This window comes from Choloepus didactylus, chromosome 17, assembly GCF_015220235.1.
Source record: "Choloepus didactylus isolate mChoDid1 chromosome 17, mChoDid1.pri, whole genome shotgun sequence".
NCBI lineage: Eukaryota > Metazoa > Chordata > Mammalia > Pilosa > Megalonychidae > Choloepus > Choloepus didactylus.
The window spans coordinates 63,525,827-63,544,395 of NC_051323.1; the positions used below are offsets into that span (position 1 = coordinate 63,525,827).

Genomic DNA, 18,569 nt, shown 5'->3' on the forward strand with positions numbered 1-18,569 from the left:
ACTGACAAAGCCTAAAGGACAGCAGCAACGAGTCAAAACCAGGAGGCAGGAGGCACTTCTGGCTCAGCCTCTCAAACCAGGACAGAGGCTCAGCTCCTTTACAACCAAACAGGGACTTCCCCGAATGAGCAAATTCCCCCTGGCTTCAGACTTTTAAATTCTTCCACATTCTTGCCTAAGTTCACAGTCTCAAATGCCTCCACAGGACCATCTTAACCTAGGAAACTGCTACCACTATTTTGAAAATAGAGACAGAGGTTCTGTCTGGTGGGAAATCTCTTGAAATTTTTCTGAATCTACCTTTCCCCTTTGTTAAAATTTAGGACATTTTCTTGTCTTGGCTTTGTGGATTTTCTTCTTTTGGACACCTTTATCTAATCGGCAGGAGGTGGATATGTGTAGTTTAACAAGGCTCTAGGTGATTGTTATATACCCTCCAAGTGAGAAAAACTGCTCTATTATTTCCCAAGGATTACCAGCATCGGTTTAAGTGTCATCACCACAAGTTTTCTCAGTATACTGACCTGTGATTTACCAAGGTCTGAAGGGATAAATTCCCCCAGCAGCTTACTTCTCTTAGGCTTCAATTTCCTCTTTAACAGTGTCCCTTCTGCCCGTCATCATTTGAAGATCACTCCTGAGAGAGAAAACAAAATATGAATAGGGTATTTCTGTTTCATGCTGGCCTCATTGCATGACATTACCCCCTCTGGTGAGCCCTGACCCTTTCTCCTCTGTGTTCCAAAGATTAGAAAAGACGTCTTTTGTGTTTTCCTCAACCATTTCACAAGTTTTGGCTAATTCTCATCTTTAACCTTCCTGGCACGGTTCTAGCAAAGTCTGGGTCATTCCATCATCTCTCACCTCTAGCGAGGGCAGAGATGAGATGCCACACTCTTTTTAGAATCCTACATGAAGGCAATGTCTCAGCTAACTTCAACTTGGCCTGAGGCCAATTCCTGTTGTAGAAACTCTAGGAATCTAGAACTAGGAAAATAAGAATTTCCTAGTTCTAGGAATAAGAACTAGGAAGTCTGCTGGGTCTGGTTTTCCACACCAACAATGTCCCTCCCCTAAAGCAGCAACATTTGCCTCCTGTCTTCCAGATTTACAGCTGCTATCAGTAAGCACAGTTTAGTTGGTCTTGCAGGTGCCTTTTTTCACTTGAAAAATAAATGTCCTCAGTTATTCTTCAGCCTCCCAATTTTCACAACCCTTCTCACCAATGTGAAGATTCTCCTTCACCTATTTAAGTATTAACATCTTAGATGAGTTTGTCATCAAACTGAAGTTAGAACTTTGGAGAAATGAGGGAATGCTGACACCTAACTAATTTCCTATTAGGGATACTTTAATTACATGTTTTCCTCCAGAGCATCTTTGAAAAAGAAAGGAGCATCTTTGAGAAAGGAAACCAAAACCCTAGGTTGGGATGTTCTCGGGCAGTGAACCTAGCTACTGCAGGGCCACAAAGGTCTACTTTGCAATCAGTTTGTAATTGTTATAGGATACCTGAGGGGAAGGGAGGTACAAGGCAGTAAGATCATGCAAAAGAGGCAGAATATAATGTTGCTCAGAAAGTTGGCAGCACTTTCACTAGGAGGCTGGAACCGTCTACTGGGCAAAGGTGGTTTCCTCAGGGATGAAGAGGGAATCAGAAAGCAGGGAAGAAAGGAACTTGAGGAAGTTGAAAAATGTTTTGGAAAAACTGCTGAGGAAAATGGGACAAGGGGCCAACAAGAGAAGGTAAAAAGGCAAGCCATGCAAACATCATGGCATGACTGAGGTCTGGAATCATGAATTTGATTCAGAGCTGCTATCCAAGGAGGTCTTAAGTCTAGAAAGAGAAGTGCTTAGTATCAAAAGACTTCGAAACTTTTACTTTGAGCTACAAAAACCTGGAAAGTATATGTGGGAATGGATTCCAGGGATGCTAGAATAAGGATGGAGTCAGTTTTAGAGTGGGCTGAATTCATCACATGAGAGATTCTAGAATTGGTGTGCTGGTTCAAACAGATGGTGAGGTTTTTAACTGTTTGCATTATTTGTTGACTGGAACCTGGGCTCATGGTGGCATATCCTAAATAAGCTGAGAAGCCAGAAATTGACATTTATAATGTGGAGGAAAGAATACAAAGACTCAGAGAACTAGGAATGCTGGAGTGGATTTATCCAATGAAAACTGCTCACTCATCCTCCAATTATGATCCTCCAAGACGGTGCAGAAAGTCACTTTCTTCACTAAGGCCCTGAGAAGCATATCCGTGAGAAGAACGCCAGTATCTAAAGAGCACCATGGTTCTTCTCTGTAGGCTGGAAATGTGGTGGCAGGCACTGCAGGTGAAATGGGCTCCTTGTCTGAGTGGGGATGTGAGGATCCTGGGATGGCAGAGGCAAGGGTGTAGCACTTAAATGCTAGAGCAAAGGGGCTGTGGTTGCCATGGTAAGTAATAGGGTGGGCATGGTTCCCAGATAGCTCTGAACTGATAAAGGGATGTGTGGGTGGCAAATTTGATCATGGGTCCCTGGGACAAAGGAGATGGACAGCTCACCAAGTTCCTACTTGATTTGTATGACAAAGACCTCTAGACATGGCAGAAGCTTGACTTGATCCAGCATGCTTCAGAGTCACCTCACCAAATCCCCAGTTCTGAATCAGTCCACAGATGCAGAGTCCCTTGAATAAACAAGAGGGCAGATACTCTGAAAGGAGTTTCCAAAAGGGCCAAAAATTCCTTCCATCCCTTTATACACATGCTGCTCTTCCCATCACCAAGTGAAGTCTATTTCCTTTCCCCTTGACTATCTGAATTGGCTTTGTGACTTACTTTGATCAACAGAAAGCAGAGAAAGTGATGTTTACCATCTGTTTTCCCAGTTTCCCATACATAATTAAAAAATTTCTAGTAACTACATTAAAAAAAGAAAGAGTGAAATTAATTTTAATATATTTTATTTAATCCAACATATCCAAATATCTTTTCAATATGTAATCAATTTAAAAAATCATTAGTGAGATATTTGACATTCTTTTTTTCCTACTAAGTCATCAAAATCCAGTGTGTATTCTATAATTATAGCACATTTCAATTTGGACTAGCTACATTTCAAGTGCTCAATAGCTATGTGTAGCTAGTAACTACCATACTGGCCAGAAGCAGCAATGGAATTCAGATTTTAAATTCTGCTCCTTGTGGCAGAACATCAAATCTGGTTCTTCAACCCTCCTGGAGATTCTGTGAGCTACCCAATTTGCTTCCCCCCCCCTCCTTTTCCTCGGGCATTGGTGTGGTTTTTTTTTTCTAACTTTTTATTTTGAAATAATTTCAAACAGACTGTATTATAATACTGTAATACAATTTCAAACATACAGTATTATTTGCAAAAATAATACAGAACACATACAGAGAACTCCAACATACTTTCTGTCTCTATGAATTTGCATATTCTAGGTATCTCATATAAGTGGAATCATACATTATCTGTCCCTTTGTGTCTGACATTTCACATAACAAGGTTTATCCAGGTAGTGGCATGTTTCAGAACTTAATCCCTTTTTAGGGATGAATAATATTCCATTGTATGTATATACTATAACACATTTTGTTTATCCATTCATTTGCTGAAGGTCCTTTGGGTTGCCTCCACTTTTTGCCTATTGTGAAAACTACTCCTGTGAACACTCGTGTACAAATGTCTGACCAAGTCCCTGCTTTCAATACTTTTGGGTTAATACCTAGAAGTGGAATTGCCAGGTTAATTGGCAGTTCTGTGTTTAACTTTTTGAGGAACTGCCAAATGTGAGCCACAGTGACTGCATCATTTTACATTCCCACCAACAATATACCAATGTTTCCATTTCTCTGCCTCCTCACCAGCTTGTTACTTTCCGTTTTTGTAATAATAGCCATTCTAGTGGGTAACAGGTAGTGTCTTGTGGTTTTGATTTGCACATCCCTAATCGCTATTGATATTGCACATCTTTTCATGTGCCTATTGGCTATTTGAATATCTTATTGAGAGAAATGGTTATTCAAGTCCTTTGCCCATTTTTGTAGGGGACCCTTTAGAATACTTCTCATTTCTTTTTTGTGCATATTTTTCCAATCCTTTCTTTGTGGTTACCATGGGACTTAAATTTAGCATCTTTAATCTATAACAATCTTGCTTTGGTTTCATACCAATTTAACTTCAATAACACAGACACGTTATGTTCCTATACCCCTCCGTCCTCCCACCTTTATGCAGTTCTTGTCACAAATTACGTATTTACACATTGTAATTCCAAAGCCATTAATTTATCATTACTTTTATGCATTTGTATTTCAGATCCTGTAGGAAGCAAAAAGTGGGTTACAAACCAAAAATACAATAGAACTGGCATTTATATTTACCCATGTCATTACCTTTACCAGAGATCTTTATTTTTTCATGTGGCTTCACTTGATTGTCTAGTGTTCTCTCCTTTCAATGTGAAGAACTCCCTTTAGCATTTCTTGTAGGGCCCATGTAGTGGTTATGAACTCCCTCAGCTTGTCTATCTGGGAAAGTTTAACTCTCTCCCTCATTTTTAAAAGACAGTTTTGCCAAATATAGAAATCTTGGCTGGCAATTTTTCTCTTTCTGTATTTTAAAGTCATACCACTGCCTTCTCCCCTCCATGGTTTCTGAAGGGAAATCAGCATTTAAACTTGTCACAGATCCCTGGTAAGTTGCTTCTCTCTTGCTGCTTTCAGAATTCTCTTTATCTTTGGCATTCAACAGTTTGATTATAACATGGCATAGTGTGGGTCTATTTGGTCTTGTCCTATTTGTAGTTTGCGCATCTTGGATATATATATTCATGTCTTTCATTAAATTTGGGAAATTTTCAGCCATTATTTCTTTGAACATTCTATCTCCTCCTTTCTGTCTTTCTTCCCCTTATGATACTCCTATAATGCATATATTGGTATATTTGATGATGTCCCACTGGTTCCTTAGGCTCTGTTCATTTCTCTTCATTATTTTTTCTATATTCTCCTCAGACTAAATAATTTCAATTGTTTTATCTTCAAGTTCTCTTTTTCTTCATTCTTTTTTCTGTATTCTCCTCAGACTAAATAATTTCAATTGTCTTATCTTCAAGTTCACTGATTCTTTCTTCTGCCAGCTCCAATCTGTTGTTGAAACCCTCTAGGCTTTTTTTTTTTTTTTTTTTTAATTTCTGTTACTGTGTTCTTCAGATTGGTTTGTTTCCTTTTAATGATTTCTATCTCTTTACTGACATTCTATTTGTGTTCATCTGTTGTTTTCTTCATTTCCCTTAGTTTTTTGTCCATGTTTTCTTTGAGCATATTTAGGACCATTTTTTAAAAGTCTTTGTCTGGCATGTCCAAGCTCTGCTCTTCCTCATTGATTGCTTCTAATTCTTTACCCTGCTACTCTTGCATGAGTCATTGTTTTTTGTTTCTTTGTATGCAATCTTTTGTTGCAACCTGGATATTTTGATAGTTTAATGTGTTATCTCTGAAATTTAAACACTGAGATGTCTGTTCTTTAAGCGTGTGTCGTGACTGAGATTCCATAAATGGCAGGAACTAATCAAAAGAGAAAGGAAAAAATAGGAAAAGAAAAAAAAAATCACCCTTCTCAGTCTCTGCAATTGGCCTGTGTGAATGCTTTCCTTCAGAGCTTAGTGGTCCTAACAGTTTGGATAATAGCTTGAGGCAAAAGCATAGGGTTGTCCCTGGTCTTTTCTGCACATACACCTTGTCCTGGGCATGTACACAAAGGCTCTGTAGGAGACCTACCTAAGAGGCCTCTAAATACTGGGCAAGTTCTAAAACGGTGAGTCTGCGATAAGTATCTGGTTCAGTCCTTCAGGCCACCACCGGACAGACTGGAACAGACATACATGTTTCCAGTATAAGCATGAGAGTTACTCTGCTCTGAGAAAGATGGCTCTGCCAGCTCTTGTTTGGTACCTAGAGCTTCTGTGGGGGTGGGGTGGGGATAGAGCCCTTGAGTCCTTGAGTGACTCACTCAGCCATCTTGATTACCAGAAACCAAACTACCCAATATCCTTTCAATAAATTTCTGTTCAGCTTAAATCATCCAGAGTGGGTAATATATTCTCCCATTACTATTTTAATGATTTTCCGGATATAGGTACAAGATTACACAAATACATAATTTTACATGCTAGAATATGAGCCTTTTAATATTGGAGGGTTTTCTGGTTTTAAAATGAAAAGTGAATCATCCATTGCAAAGGCTTCCTTAGTGCTCCCTTCCTAGATATTAAAAGAAAGAAATGATAGAGCATAACACAAAATAGTTCTTTAAAGGTTGTTCACTCTTCCAAGAAAAATGCACACTACACACACACACACACGTTTATAGATGTCCTGTCGGATATTGGATAAGACAGATGATAACTATCAGAAGAGTTAAGAGTAAAGAGCCTTTGGGGCCTGCTGTATCATTTATTCCCTCTCCTTGTTTCTTCAATTGCTCCTATTCTACTGACTTCTTCTTGGTCTACTGATAGGCTTAAGTTTCTTCCATCCTAAAACACATTTTCTAGCAACCATGTCCTCCTCTAAAAACCTTCTCATCTTTTTCCATTCCATTCTCAAAATTCTTAAAAGAGCAGTTGATCCTTGCTGTTTCTCCTTCCTAACCTCAATTTAATCCTTAACCTTCCAACTTCTGCACCTACCACTCCACTGAAACTACTCACCTATGACTGTGATGGTCAAATCTAATGTTTACTTTTTCTCAATCTTTAATCTTACTGGACACCCCATGGTCTTTTATATCACTAACTACTCCCTCCATCTTGACACTTCCTCCTTCCCTGGCTCTCCTAATTCCACTTTTCCTGGTCCCCTCTTAGCTCTCTGACCCTCTCTTCTCTCTTTTCTCATCTCCACTGGCCACTCCATAAATACTGATGTGCTCCAGATTTCTGTCAACAGCCCATTCTCTGTTCACTCTATTACATTCTTTGTGAGTGATCTTCTCTCACCTGCCCTTTATTTTGAATTTCCACATACCTCTTGGCTGATGACTCTCACAATTTTCTCTGAGACTATCTCTGTTCATGGACAACTGTATATCCATTCTTCTTTCTTGATAACAAAACTCCAGTTTAGGTCAGGGTTAGGATATGCCTTCCCTTGCAGTTGGGGTTTGACCACTGACACATTCCTGAATATCAGATATAAGTGGAAATTCTGGAACAGCTCCTAAAAGTGGGGAGATGGGGTTGACATGTGCATACTGCCTTCATTTCTTTCCCTTCTTCCAGCCTAAGTATGGATGCAACAATAGCAGTGGAGCAGCTATTTTGTGGCCATGAAGCTAAAAGCAGAGGCAATAGCCACATGTCAGATGGCTAAGCAGAAATAAGGGACCAGCTTCCTTGACAGTTTCATGGATCTTTGGACTGCCTACCTCCAGACTTCTTGTTACATATTGAAAATATAATATTCTAATTTTTAGGCCACTGTTTTGCCAAGTTTTCTTTCACTCATGGTCTAATGTATGCTAAATGTTTCACAGTCCTAAACGTTTCCCCTAATCTTTAAATTCAGATATCCAATTACTTGCTAGACATCTATATGGTGATATCACACTTTAAACTTAAATATCTACATATGAGATAATTACCAGTCCTGAAAACCAGCTCTTTCCCAGTCTCTTCTCTCAGCTGTAACAACATCCTGGAAGTGGAAACCTGAGAGTCACTGTAACTCTTCTTTCTCTAATTATTACCCATTTTCAATTAACCATTAAAATCATGCTACATTTATTTATTGATTCTGTCTCAGTTCTCCATTCTGTTATCTACTCTGGAGCCTCAACAGCCCCTGCCTCAGTCCCCAATATCAGTCATTAAGGAAAGGTGTCCAGAACCCAATTCTGATTACTTCCTGGTCTAAAAGCCTTTGCTGACTTCCCATGGCCCCCAGAGCCAGGTCCACACTCCTTAGCATGGCATAATGGCTTTCCAAGATTCACTCCTATGTGTCTCCAGGCCATTTCTGCCTCACAGTTTACACTTCAAAGGCCAATTAGTCTGTAGCCTGTAGCCCCCAAGTGCCTTCCTTGCCTGTCTTCATCTGCTCAGACTCTCCCTTCTGCCTGGAACTAGCCCCCCTGCCAATGTGGATAATTCCGACTCCTCCCCAAAGCTCGCACCAGGAATCCCCTTCTCCAGGAAGCCTTCTCCATTGGCCCAGGTGGAATTGGGGGAGTGGGGTGGAGGACTCCATCAGTGCCTTGAGCTCCATCTACACTTCCAGGTTTTGTTTTTGTGTGTGTATCTGTCTCTACTACCACAAGTTCAAAGATGTTCCCAACATGTTTGTTGAATGAACAATAAAATTACAAATCAGTGAAAATTCTCATTGATACCTTTTCACTTCCTTTTCTCTCTCCAATTTTTGCCATTCCCAACATCCTCCTCCTCAGTGCATGCACTGTCTTCTGCCTAGCTAGAGCCCTGAACAATGACCATCCATGTTGGTCATCTCTGATATTACCTCTTTCTCCCCTTCCCCATATCTTCCTATTTTTCATATCTCATTTAACAGTATCACCATTCACCCCATCATCCAAATAGAAATTTTCTAAATCATCTTTGACTCCTATTATCCCCAAATCCAGTTCATAAATTTTTTCAACTGTGTTTCTGAAATGTCTCATATACCACTCAGGTGTTCCTCATCTCTCACTTGTTCTGCTGCAAAGTTCTCCTCAGTTATCTCCCTACTTCTTGTCCCCCTTCCACGAAAATGGAAATATTTTTACAGTATAATGCCTTAACTCCTTACCCAGGCACTCAAAGTTCTTTGTAACATGCTCTCTCCTGAGCTTTCTAATCATCCCTTACCTACTTTCCCATGCTTTATCCCCAGTTGTAAGATATATGGAGATTTTCTTTGCAGCTTGTATGAAAATTCCTCTCTGGAACTGGACTCTTATGGTTTAGAAGGGATAGTTTCATAAAATTATCAAGGAATATCCAAATATCCAAATATCCAAAAGATATTCTCATAAAACAAAAAAAATTATTCTCATAAAACAAAAAAAAATTCTAATAAAAGTATTGCTAACAAAAAATATTGTTAGATGTGGGATATGAGGTAAATCCTTATTTCTTTCTTTCCTATGAAACTGTCACTAAGTCCTCCATTGCTCACTAGTGCTTTTGTGTAAATGGACCACTGACCTCTGAGTTATATAATTGTACTGGATATTCACCCTTCTCCAGACACATAGGACTGATCCATTCATCCTTGTTGACCTGGGACAGTCCCAGTTTTAGGAGGCTGCCCCATACTAATTGTTAATAGCACCATCTTTCACTCTCAAAAGGGTACCAGTTTGGATGACAAATTATATGGTCACCCTACAAACATACCATGCCTTTGTCTATGCCTCCCCGCATCAATCACCCCTAGGTATCTACTTGGTAAAGCCAACATCCTCAAGGCCCAGTTCAAATGACATCATATCAGTTAGGAATTTTAGTCACAAACATTAAGAATCCACTTGGAGGAGTCTGCACAAAAAATTAACTTGTTAAAGGGTTTTACATTACTCATGAATCTCCAGGAGGGTCAGAGAGACAGACCTTGAAGTTACACAGTGAAGGATGAAACCCAACCATACCTGGACCCTCCTCTAGCAAAAATACCACAGCCAACACCTTATATGAACTCTTGTTAACACTTATGGGACATGTGATGTGATTATAGAAGCTCTGAGAGAACTGATGCCTCTACCACCATGCTTGACAATAACAATAAGAGTGTGTAACACTTCCCTTATGCTGAGCATGGTTATAAGTGCTTTCCAAGTATTAGCTCATTTAATGTTCATATCCCCTCCATGGGGTAGTGTTATTATTGTCCCCATTCTACTGAAGAAACTGAGGCATGGAGAATTTACATTACCTGCCCATGTTCACTCAGTAAGAGATGGAGCCAAGATTCGAATCCCAGGCATCCTGGACCCAGGGTCTAACCTCCTCAACAATTGCATAATAATTCCTTTCATCAGAAGATCAATTTCCCTGCCAGCTGCCTCTTTCTTACATGGCTCATTTCTGAATCTAAGTCCCACATGGGTATATCTCACTGTTAGAATCTAGGTTATGTGACTGCTCCATGGTTGCATGGGGCCTGGGGTTGCAAGTCTTTGAATCAGAATGTAGGGAATTATCAAAAATGAAATTAGAAAAATGTTCAAAGATGATGGGCCAATGATGACTGCCTAATACCGTCATCACTTTGCGAAGCCTTCTTCAACAACCGCACACAGACATGGCATTACTCCTCAGATGGCACTGTCCTTAGATCTGGACAAGTGGAGACCTTATCTCAGACCCCATTCTTTGAAGTACCTTCCTTGAAATTTTCTGTTTCCTCTGGTAGCTGGGAGATGGGGCCAGCTCTGCCATCTGGGTGGGTGACCCCAAGTCCAAACTAGGACTTTTCTGAGTATTCTCCAACCTCTACCTCATGCTTGTGGGTTGACCAGATGCCTGAAGTATCCAGAACCCTGTGAGTAGGGCCTAGTTCCAGGCAAACAGCCTGGCAAGCAATTGCTCCCTCTGACTAGCACATTTCTTTCATAGGATTATATTAGACTGGGCCACCAGAATGATGGCAATACACTAATTTGGGGTGAAACACTTACACTGAGCACAGGATGAAGAACCTTCAAATGCACTAATTGAACAGTGAACAAATATACATAAGTACCTCTTCCTACCCCTATTCTAAATCTTCATCAATAGATCACTATAACTCACATAGGCCCAAGAATTTTAAATCATATTATTTATATGGACAGGGTCCCCACAAAAATAATTTGCCCAGAGCCCCACATACCTTGGAGGCAGCCCTGTCCTCATTATTCCTGCATTTACTTCTGCTATAGCAACAGCATTTGACACATTTGAGCACATTCCGTTTGAGATATTTTCTTTTATCTTCCATGGAAACACCCTCTTCTGCTTTTCCTTCTACTATGGACACCTTTGCTGTCTCGCCCTTCTCTATCCATTCCCTAAATGCACGTGTCCCAGTGCTTGCTTGTGGGCCCTCTTAATCTATACTCTCCCTTGTCTCATTCAGGTTGGTGACTTTGTGTACCACCCACACACTGATGAATCCCAGATTTTTATTTCTGGCCATAACCTCACCCCCAAACTCAAGATTTTTATCCAAGTGCTGACCTGACCTGTCCATTCAGATGTCTAATGGGCATCTCAAACTTCACGCATCTAAGATGGAGTTGTTGACTGCACACACTGATGCCTGCCGAGCTGTTTCCTTCTCATTCTTCCATATTTCTGTAAATGACACTGCATTAATCAGGATTTTCCAGAGAAACAAAAATAAGTTTCTAAATAAAAGATTTATTATAGGAATTGGCTCATGTGACCATGGGGATTGGCAAGTCTGAATTCCATAGGGCAGGCCACAAGTTGGAACTTTGATGAAGGTTTTGATTAATTCCCCAGGAGAAGCTGGCTGGTTGAAGTAGAGAAGAAATTCTTCCTTCTGACTTCAGAAATAATCAGTTCTCCCTTTAAGGTCTTCAATTGATTGGATAAGACTTCCCTCATTGTTGAAGGCAATCTCCTTTGTTGACTATAGATGTAAACAGCCACAGATACAACCAACTGACTAATGATTTAAAGCCATGAAACAGCCTCACAGTAATAGTCAGGCCAGTGCTTGCTTGACCAAACAGGACACTACAACCTGGCCAAAATGACACATGAACTTTACTTTCACAGATCCCATTATATAGCAAATGCCTTAAGCCCAAAACCCAGGAGACATCCTTGATTTTTCCTTTCCATTGTCATCTGTGCCTATTCCATCGGCAAGACCCACTTTTCTACTTCAAAGTATATCCCATATCCATGCAGTGCTCCCATGTCCACTGCCACTGCCCAAGTTTTAACCGCCAATATCTCTTGTTGCACTAGCAAAACAGGTCCTGCTGGTCTCCCTGCTTCCTGTCTTCCCTCCATAATCCATTCTCTGCACAGCAGCCAGAGAGATCTTCTCATAACATAAATCAAATCGTCTCACTCTTCTACTTAAAATACTTTGATAACTCCCCATTTCTCTTAAATAATATACAAATTCATTCCAAAGAATGGCCTTCAAGTTCTGTGTGATCTGGCTGCCTACCTGTTCAAACCCTCCTCTTCTGCTCCACCCCCTCACTCATTCTGCTCCAGGCACAAGGCCTGCCTTCTGCTAACTGGTTCTTACTTCAGACGCTTTGAAAGCACAGTCTCCTCTCCCTGAATACGCTGCCCTAGCACGTTGCACAGCTGGATCCCTTTCTCCCTCAAGCCTCAGCGTGAGCACCATCTGTCAGAAAGGCCTTTCCTGGCAGTCCCTTCCTAAATCAGCCCCACTCTGAGACACAAATAAGCTCTTCCACATCACCTGGTTCTCTTCCCATCATAAATTCTGAAATTACGCTTTTTATTGGTTTGCTTTTTTGTTTATTGTCTCTGATTATAAGCTTCATGAGGTCAGGGTACTTGTCTTGTTTTCTGCAAAATTCTTGGGACTTAGGACACATCCCAAGCACAAGTCAGAATTCGATAAATAACTGCTGAATGAATAAATGAAGGAACTGACAACTCAAGGAAAGAATAATGACCCCCTGAAGGAGAAAAAAAGAAAAGGAGAAGAAGAAGATGTGAATCATGTTGCTAGGTAAATAACATTTACATTTATTTGACAACCTTCCAAAGGCTTTCTCAGATTTAATCCTCACTGAGTCAGAAAGATGAAACAGTAAAACATACTTCTGGGACAAAATACATTGTATCAGGTGGTTGCCCAAGCCATGCCACTCACTCTTTGATGTTCTAGATTTTTAGCACTAGGCCTTTTGGTGATCTGAGTGGCTATTCATTGTCAGTGAGGTGGAATATACTCCCTCAGGCTTTGCTTCTAACAGCCTCATGAATACACTGGCTATTTCTGCTCTCCAAGGACACATTTGCCAACATTGTTGCATGTGACATCTACAGATGTGTGCCTTTTGATGTTTCATTCATAAGAAGAATGCAATCATATTGCAAGAACAAATATGCCCAAATCAAACATCTGGGATCCCTGTACTCACAAACAACCTTGATAACATTTAAGAGTCCAGACCCTTGATTTACAACCCCCCCCCCATTTTTTTTACAAGCCATATTTTATTAGGCTTTTCTTTAATTGTTTTTCCTCAGTGTACGTCAAGAAGCAAATTTATTGTTACAATTTTGAGCATATTGTATGAATTTTTAAATGTAAAATCTGTTCAGTAAAATACATATGATATGTGCAATGTATTTTACAGGGACATCTGCTCCTTCTCCTTCTTTCAGGATACCTGTCTAAGGAAGGAATGCCAGATGGGCAGAAATGGAAACCCTCTCATATTAGGAAAAATGGGCCCCAAATAATAGGATCAGCATATCCAATGCAAGATTGTCTCAGACACAGTAAAATCAATTGGTTTTCCATTTTGCAGTTGACACCACATAATGAAAAAATTTAAATGTATTTTGTGTTCATATGCTCTTTTACATATTATCATATTGGCTCATCCCATCAGCTAGCCAGATAAAAAGGAAAACAAATTTTATTCCAACCCGACAGATGAGGAAACTAAATCTCAGAGAAGTTAAGTGACTTGCCAGATACACGTAGCTAATAAAGGCAGAGCTGGGACTCAGACACAGGTCTTTTGAATCCAAGTGCAACACACTTCCGGCTCCACCACACTGTCTTAAGAGAAGGACCAAAACCTTTCTGAAAACCTTAGGCATAGAAACTATACAAACCCATAAGAAATAAAAACAACCAATATTTCCTAAGTGCTGACTATGTGTCAGGCACTGTTCATTCAACAAAATTTACTGAGCATCTATTATATCAAGCCCTGTTCTTTGTGCTGGTGATACAGCAGTGAACAAAACGGGAAATAATCTTTGCCCTCATGGGACTTACATTCCTATATTTTAGCTTACACTATTTATACTGTTGGCATTTTGGATAGATTCTTCTTTGTTTTGGGTGGCTGTCCTGTGCAAATATAGGATGTTTAATAGTTTTCTTCACCTTTCTCCTAGTTGTAACAAGCAAAATCATCCCCAGACATTGCCAAATGTCGCCTGGTTGAGAAACATTGTTCTAGAAGGAAGAGTCAATTAAAAATTGAAAGAGTAAAGCACATAGTGTTAGAGGTTACTAAATACTATGAATAAAAATGAATCAGGATAGCTAGTGAGTGGGTGATGCATGTGGCAATGGCCAAGGATGACCTTACTGAGAAGGTCATCTTGGAGCAAGGCTCAACGGAGGACAGAGTGTGGATATCAGTGTGGATATCAGAGGAAACAGCATTCCAGGCAGAAACAGCAAATGCAAAGACCCTAAAGTAGGAGCAAGCTGGCATTTTCAAGCAACAAGGAGGCGCAAGGCCAGGGCGGAGTGAGGGAGGGACACTGAAGTAGATGACGGAACAGAGAGGTATGGGGACCTGGAGGACCACTGTAAAGATGCTGACTTTACTGACAGTGAGATGGGAAGACACTGCAGATGCTGGCAGAGGAGAGACATAACCTAGCATGTTTTTAAAAGATTGTTCTGTTTTGCTTGGGGAAAACGATAGCGGAACAAGGATGGAAAGGGGGACTGTTGGGAAACTGTAGCAATGACCTATGCAAGAGGTGATGGCGGGTTCAAAGTGGGGGGTTCTGGGGATACTTCGAAGCTAGAGCCAACAGAGTATGCTGACAGATCGGATGTGGGCTATGAGAAGAAAGAGGAATCAAGGATGCCTCCAAGAATTCTGGCCTGAGCAGCTGAAGGACTGAGATGGGGAAGGCCAGGGAAGAGCAGGTTTAGGAGGGAAGAAGAGGAGTTCGGTTTGGTTCTCGGTAAACTGAAAGTGGCTGTTACCTATTCTTAGTGTTACATGTAATATAAACTCATTTGACCTTCTTAATGACCCTATGAGATGGATACTATTACCACCCCCAGTTTACAAATGAAGAAACCAAGGCTCAGGGAGGTTAAGTGACTTGTCCAGAGTCTGTAGAGCTGGGAGACCCATCCCGGCAGCCTGGCTCCCAAGCCCGTGACACCGATGGTGTCAATGACCGTGGAATGGCCCCTGTGCCGACGCTGCTTCCTCTGTGAAAGTCACTCTCAGTAAAAGTGGGACTTGGAAAGAGCAGCTAAAACACTGTGCATTGACTGATCTTTGCACATTGAATTAGAAGAAGGAACGGTTAAAACGGTAGGTGTTGCCTGCCTGTGGTGTTTCTCAAGATGAATAAATGCTTTAATTCCTCAAATCCAAATAGATGGAAATCCAACAAGACAAAATTGGCTGACTTTTTCTAATTCCTCATCATGGTGGCTGCCTCCTGATGAAAGCACAGCCAGGATCTAATTAAGTCACAAAATTTTGTGTCCTCTTTGCTGTTTGCCCTTTGCCGAATGAGTCCCTACAAGGCCAGCCTCTCCTGCTACCTTTGCATTCTCTTTTCAACACTGGTTTTTTGTTTTGTTTTGTTTTGTTTTTTCTGTATTCTTTTTTATTTTACCTCTCTGTATACAATGTTGTTTTCTGCTGAGAAAAAGTTCAAAGGCTATGCACCAGGATAAAACACAAAATCTTCTATTCTGCATCTTGAACACTTTGGAGAATATGGACCATAAAAATGTTGACATGAAATATTGTTAAAGCAATTCCACCTGGGATACTGCAACTGTCAGAGTGCCCTGGCATCTCTCTGCTTCAAAGAAGTGTGACCATCAAGGTGATCTCAGTACCTGGGGCACAGCTCTTTCTCCCCTTGGAAACTGGTGAGCTCTCCTTCCTTTAAAGCTCAGCTCTAACGTCATCTCCTTATGCACTCAGGCAGTCCCAGGCGTAGCTTCCCACCCCCATGCTTCCCCAACCCCCTAATTCAGACATTCACCCACTGCATCACGATTATCTCCCCCACTAAACTGGGCTGCAAACAACGGAGGGATAGTATCCACAAGAGCTGGGTCTGGAAGGGAAATCTGGGGCCAGATCATGAAAGGCCTAGTATTCCACTGAAGGAATTGCAATTTGACCCTGTGGGCAGTAGGAACCATCTGTGTCTTTAAGGCAGGAGGGAGACATGGTCAGATTTGAGTTTTTAGAGAGCTGGCTCCCACAACACTGTGGGGGATGATGGGTGGTGGGAGAGATGGAGGCAGTGAGGACAATTAGGGCACTAATTCAGGGGTCCATATGGGAGTTGATGAAGGTCTGTCTGATTCAGCAGGGATGCAGAGGAGGGATTGAACTGGACAGACCTTTATAAAACAAAATCAGTAAGAACTGACGACAAAAGCTGAAGACTAGAATGGGCAAGAATGATTGTGTCTTAGAGATGGGAAAAGACCTTAGATCATTTTACCTTTCCCCCTAGTCAGTTCAGAAATCCCCTGGGCAGCAATACAGACAGATGCCAGGAAGCCTCTGTTCAAGATGAAGACGCCACTACTACATAGGACAGGCTCTTTGCTTTCTGCACAAGATTTCCTGACACTGAGCCCAAATGGATGTTTTACTTTTATCTTTGGAATTACAGGTGTCAGACCATCACAGTTTGTAAGCAGCCATCACTTACTGCTAAGATCTCCTTGATTCCAGGCTGCATACCATCAGTGTCTGACCCTCCACAGGCTTGCTCACCTCCAGCTAGCCGCCGGCATGTGGGGCTTCCAAGATAGAGCAGATGTGGCCTAACTGGGGCTAAATGCAGGGATGACATCTACCTTTTCATTATAATTCTGCAAACATGGTGAAGTTGGGAGCTCCAAGGGCCCATGCTTTCACCAAAACCTTGAAAGAAAGGAACAAAAACTGTTAGAATCAACTTTGCTGGAACTCTGGAAAATGGTCAGAGATTTACAGCAATCAAGTGAATGCTAAATCAAGAAAAAGGTGGCTTAAAGTGGCATTAAGGAAGTCTCCGTCGAATTACTAACTGACTGTAAGCTAAACGGACAGAGACCTCAGAAAGAATGCAAAGAACACAGCCTTTTAATATAATGCTGACTAATGTTGGCTTGGTGTTTGGCTTATTACCAACTCTGTCCTTTGCAAATGACAATGATAAGCCACATGCAAACATCTAAAGTTCAATTCCTGAATCTAGGTGCTGGATATTATAAGACTCTATTATATTCCATTTTATTTCTTTAAGCCCAAAGCTCCTGTCTTTCAAAATCTTTTGAAATTCTTATTTTATTCTCCAGCTCATAGGTATCCCTCCCAGAATTGTGTTTTCTGTTATTTTTAAAGCATCTTTTCTATGTCTTCCTCAAAATTATTGACTAAAAAGTGTCAAACAGAACTAGATCAATACAGAGCCCCAGGCACATCACTAAGAAGCCTCCATTCCAAGAATCCTAGTTCTATAAGTACATTTTTCCATCAACTGCAACCCACACAAAAGTCTAATACCCCAAAAGTTGTAGTCAGAAAAGAAAATTAGTTTAATTTGGCTCAATTTATCTGTTCAAAAAGCTACTCTAAAATTTTGCTGAAAATTTGCCTTACTCAAAGAGGCTTTTAGCTTCCTTGCTTTCTCTCTTTCCCCTTTAGAAAACTGGACTAGTGTGGCTCTCTCTCCAGTCTCCCAGACTTCTGTCCTCTGTGATTTCTCAAGCACTGGGCAGTGCTTCTGCCATCACAACCACGGCTCTTTTCATACGCCAAGGTGCAATTCGCTTCAGCCTGGAGACAGGACCTCTACAGAGCAAGTGGGTGGTTTTCTTAGCATCCTTTCTATGAGGAGTCAAGTCATTATCCTAGATAAAAAAAGAAGGAAGCCAAACGGGGGTGGGATACCCATCTCCCCTCTGCGTGTGCCCAAGGCACGCCTCTCCTTTCAGACCCAGCCCACTCACCACCTCCTCACTCAATTCTCCAGCATTCTTTTTTTAACAGAACTTCCATAGCACTTTCTCTGTATTTCTATTACAGCACTTTCAACTATCCACTTTGTGCTGGCATCTGGGCTCTATCAATGTTTAAAGGTGAAGACTTTGCACCAAGAGAACTGGGCTCAAGTCCAAGCTCTCCCACTTACCATTTATGTGACATGGGCAAGTTCTTAACCTCTCTAAACTTTAGCTTCTTCATGTCTAAAACAGAAATGACATTTGTAGAGTTACCATAAGAGTAAATGAAACAGAGAGGCAGGGCAAGATGGCAGCATAGGGAGGAATTAAGTTGGTCCCCTAGAGCAACTAGTAAATAACCAAGAATAACTAGAAAATAGTCTGGAACAACCATGGGATGGACACCTGTGACCATCATACACCAGTCTGGAATGGGTAGAATGGCTGAGATAGCAGCAAAGAACTGTAAGTAAAGCTCCCCAAACTGCAGAGCTGGTGCCCCTCCCCCACCAGCATGGCAGGCTGAGTTAGAACACTCCCTTATGGGATAAAGAAGTGATACCTGCTGGGAGCAAGGGAAGGTAGCTCAACCAA

General features: G+C 41.1%; 1 long non-coding RNA gene across 1 annotated transcript; it reads right to left on the minus strand.

Annotated features, from left to right (window-relative positions):
* Positions 1-2,594: 2,594 nt before the first annotated feature.
* Positions 2,595-18,202, minus strand: LOC119512921. The gene is made up of 3 exons (XR_005212483.1): positions 18,164-18,202; positions 16,697-16,911; positions 2,595-2,677 (listed from the first exon to the last, which is right to left on the minus strand). It is a non-coding gene; the product is annotated as an uncharacterized LOC119512921 (long non-coding RNA).
* Between the last annotated feature and the right edge of the window lie 367 nt (positions 18,203-18,569).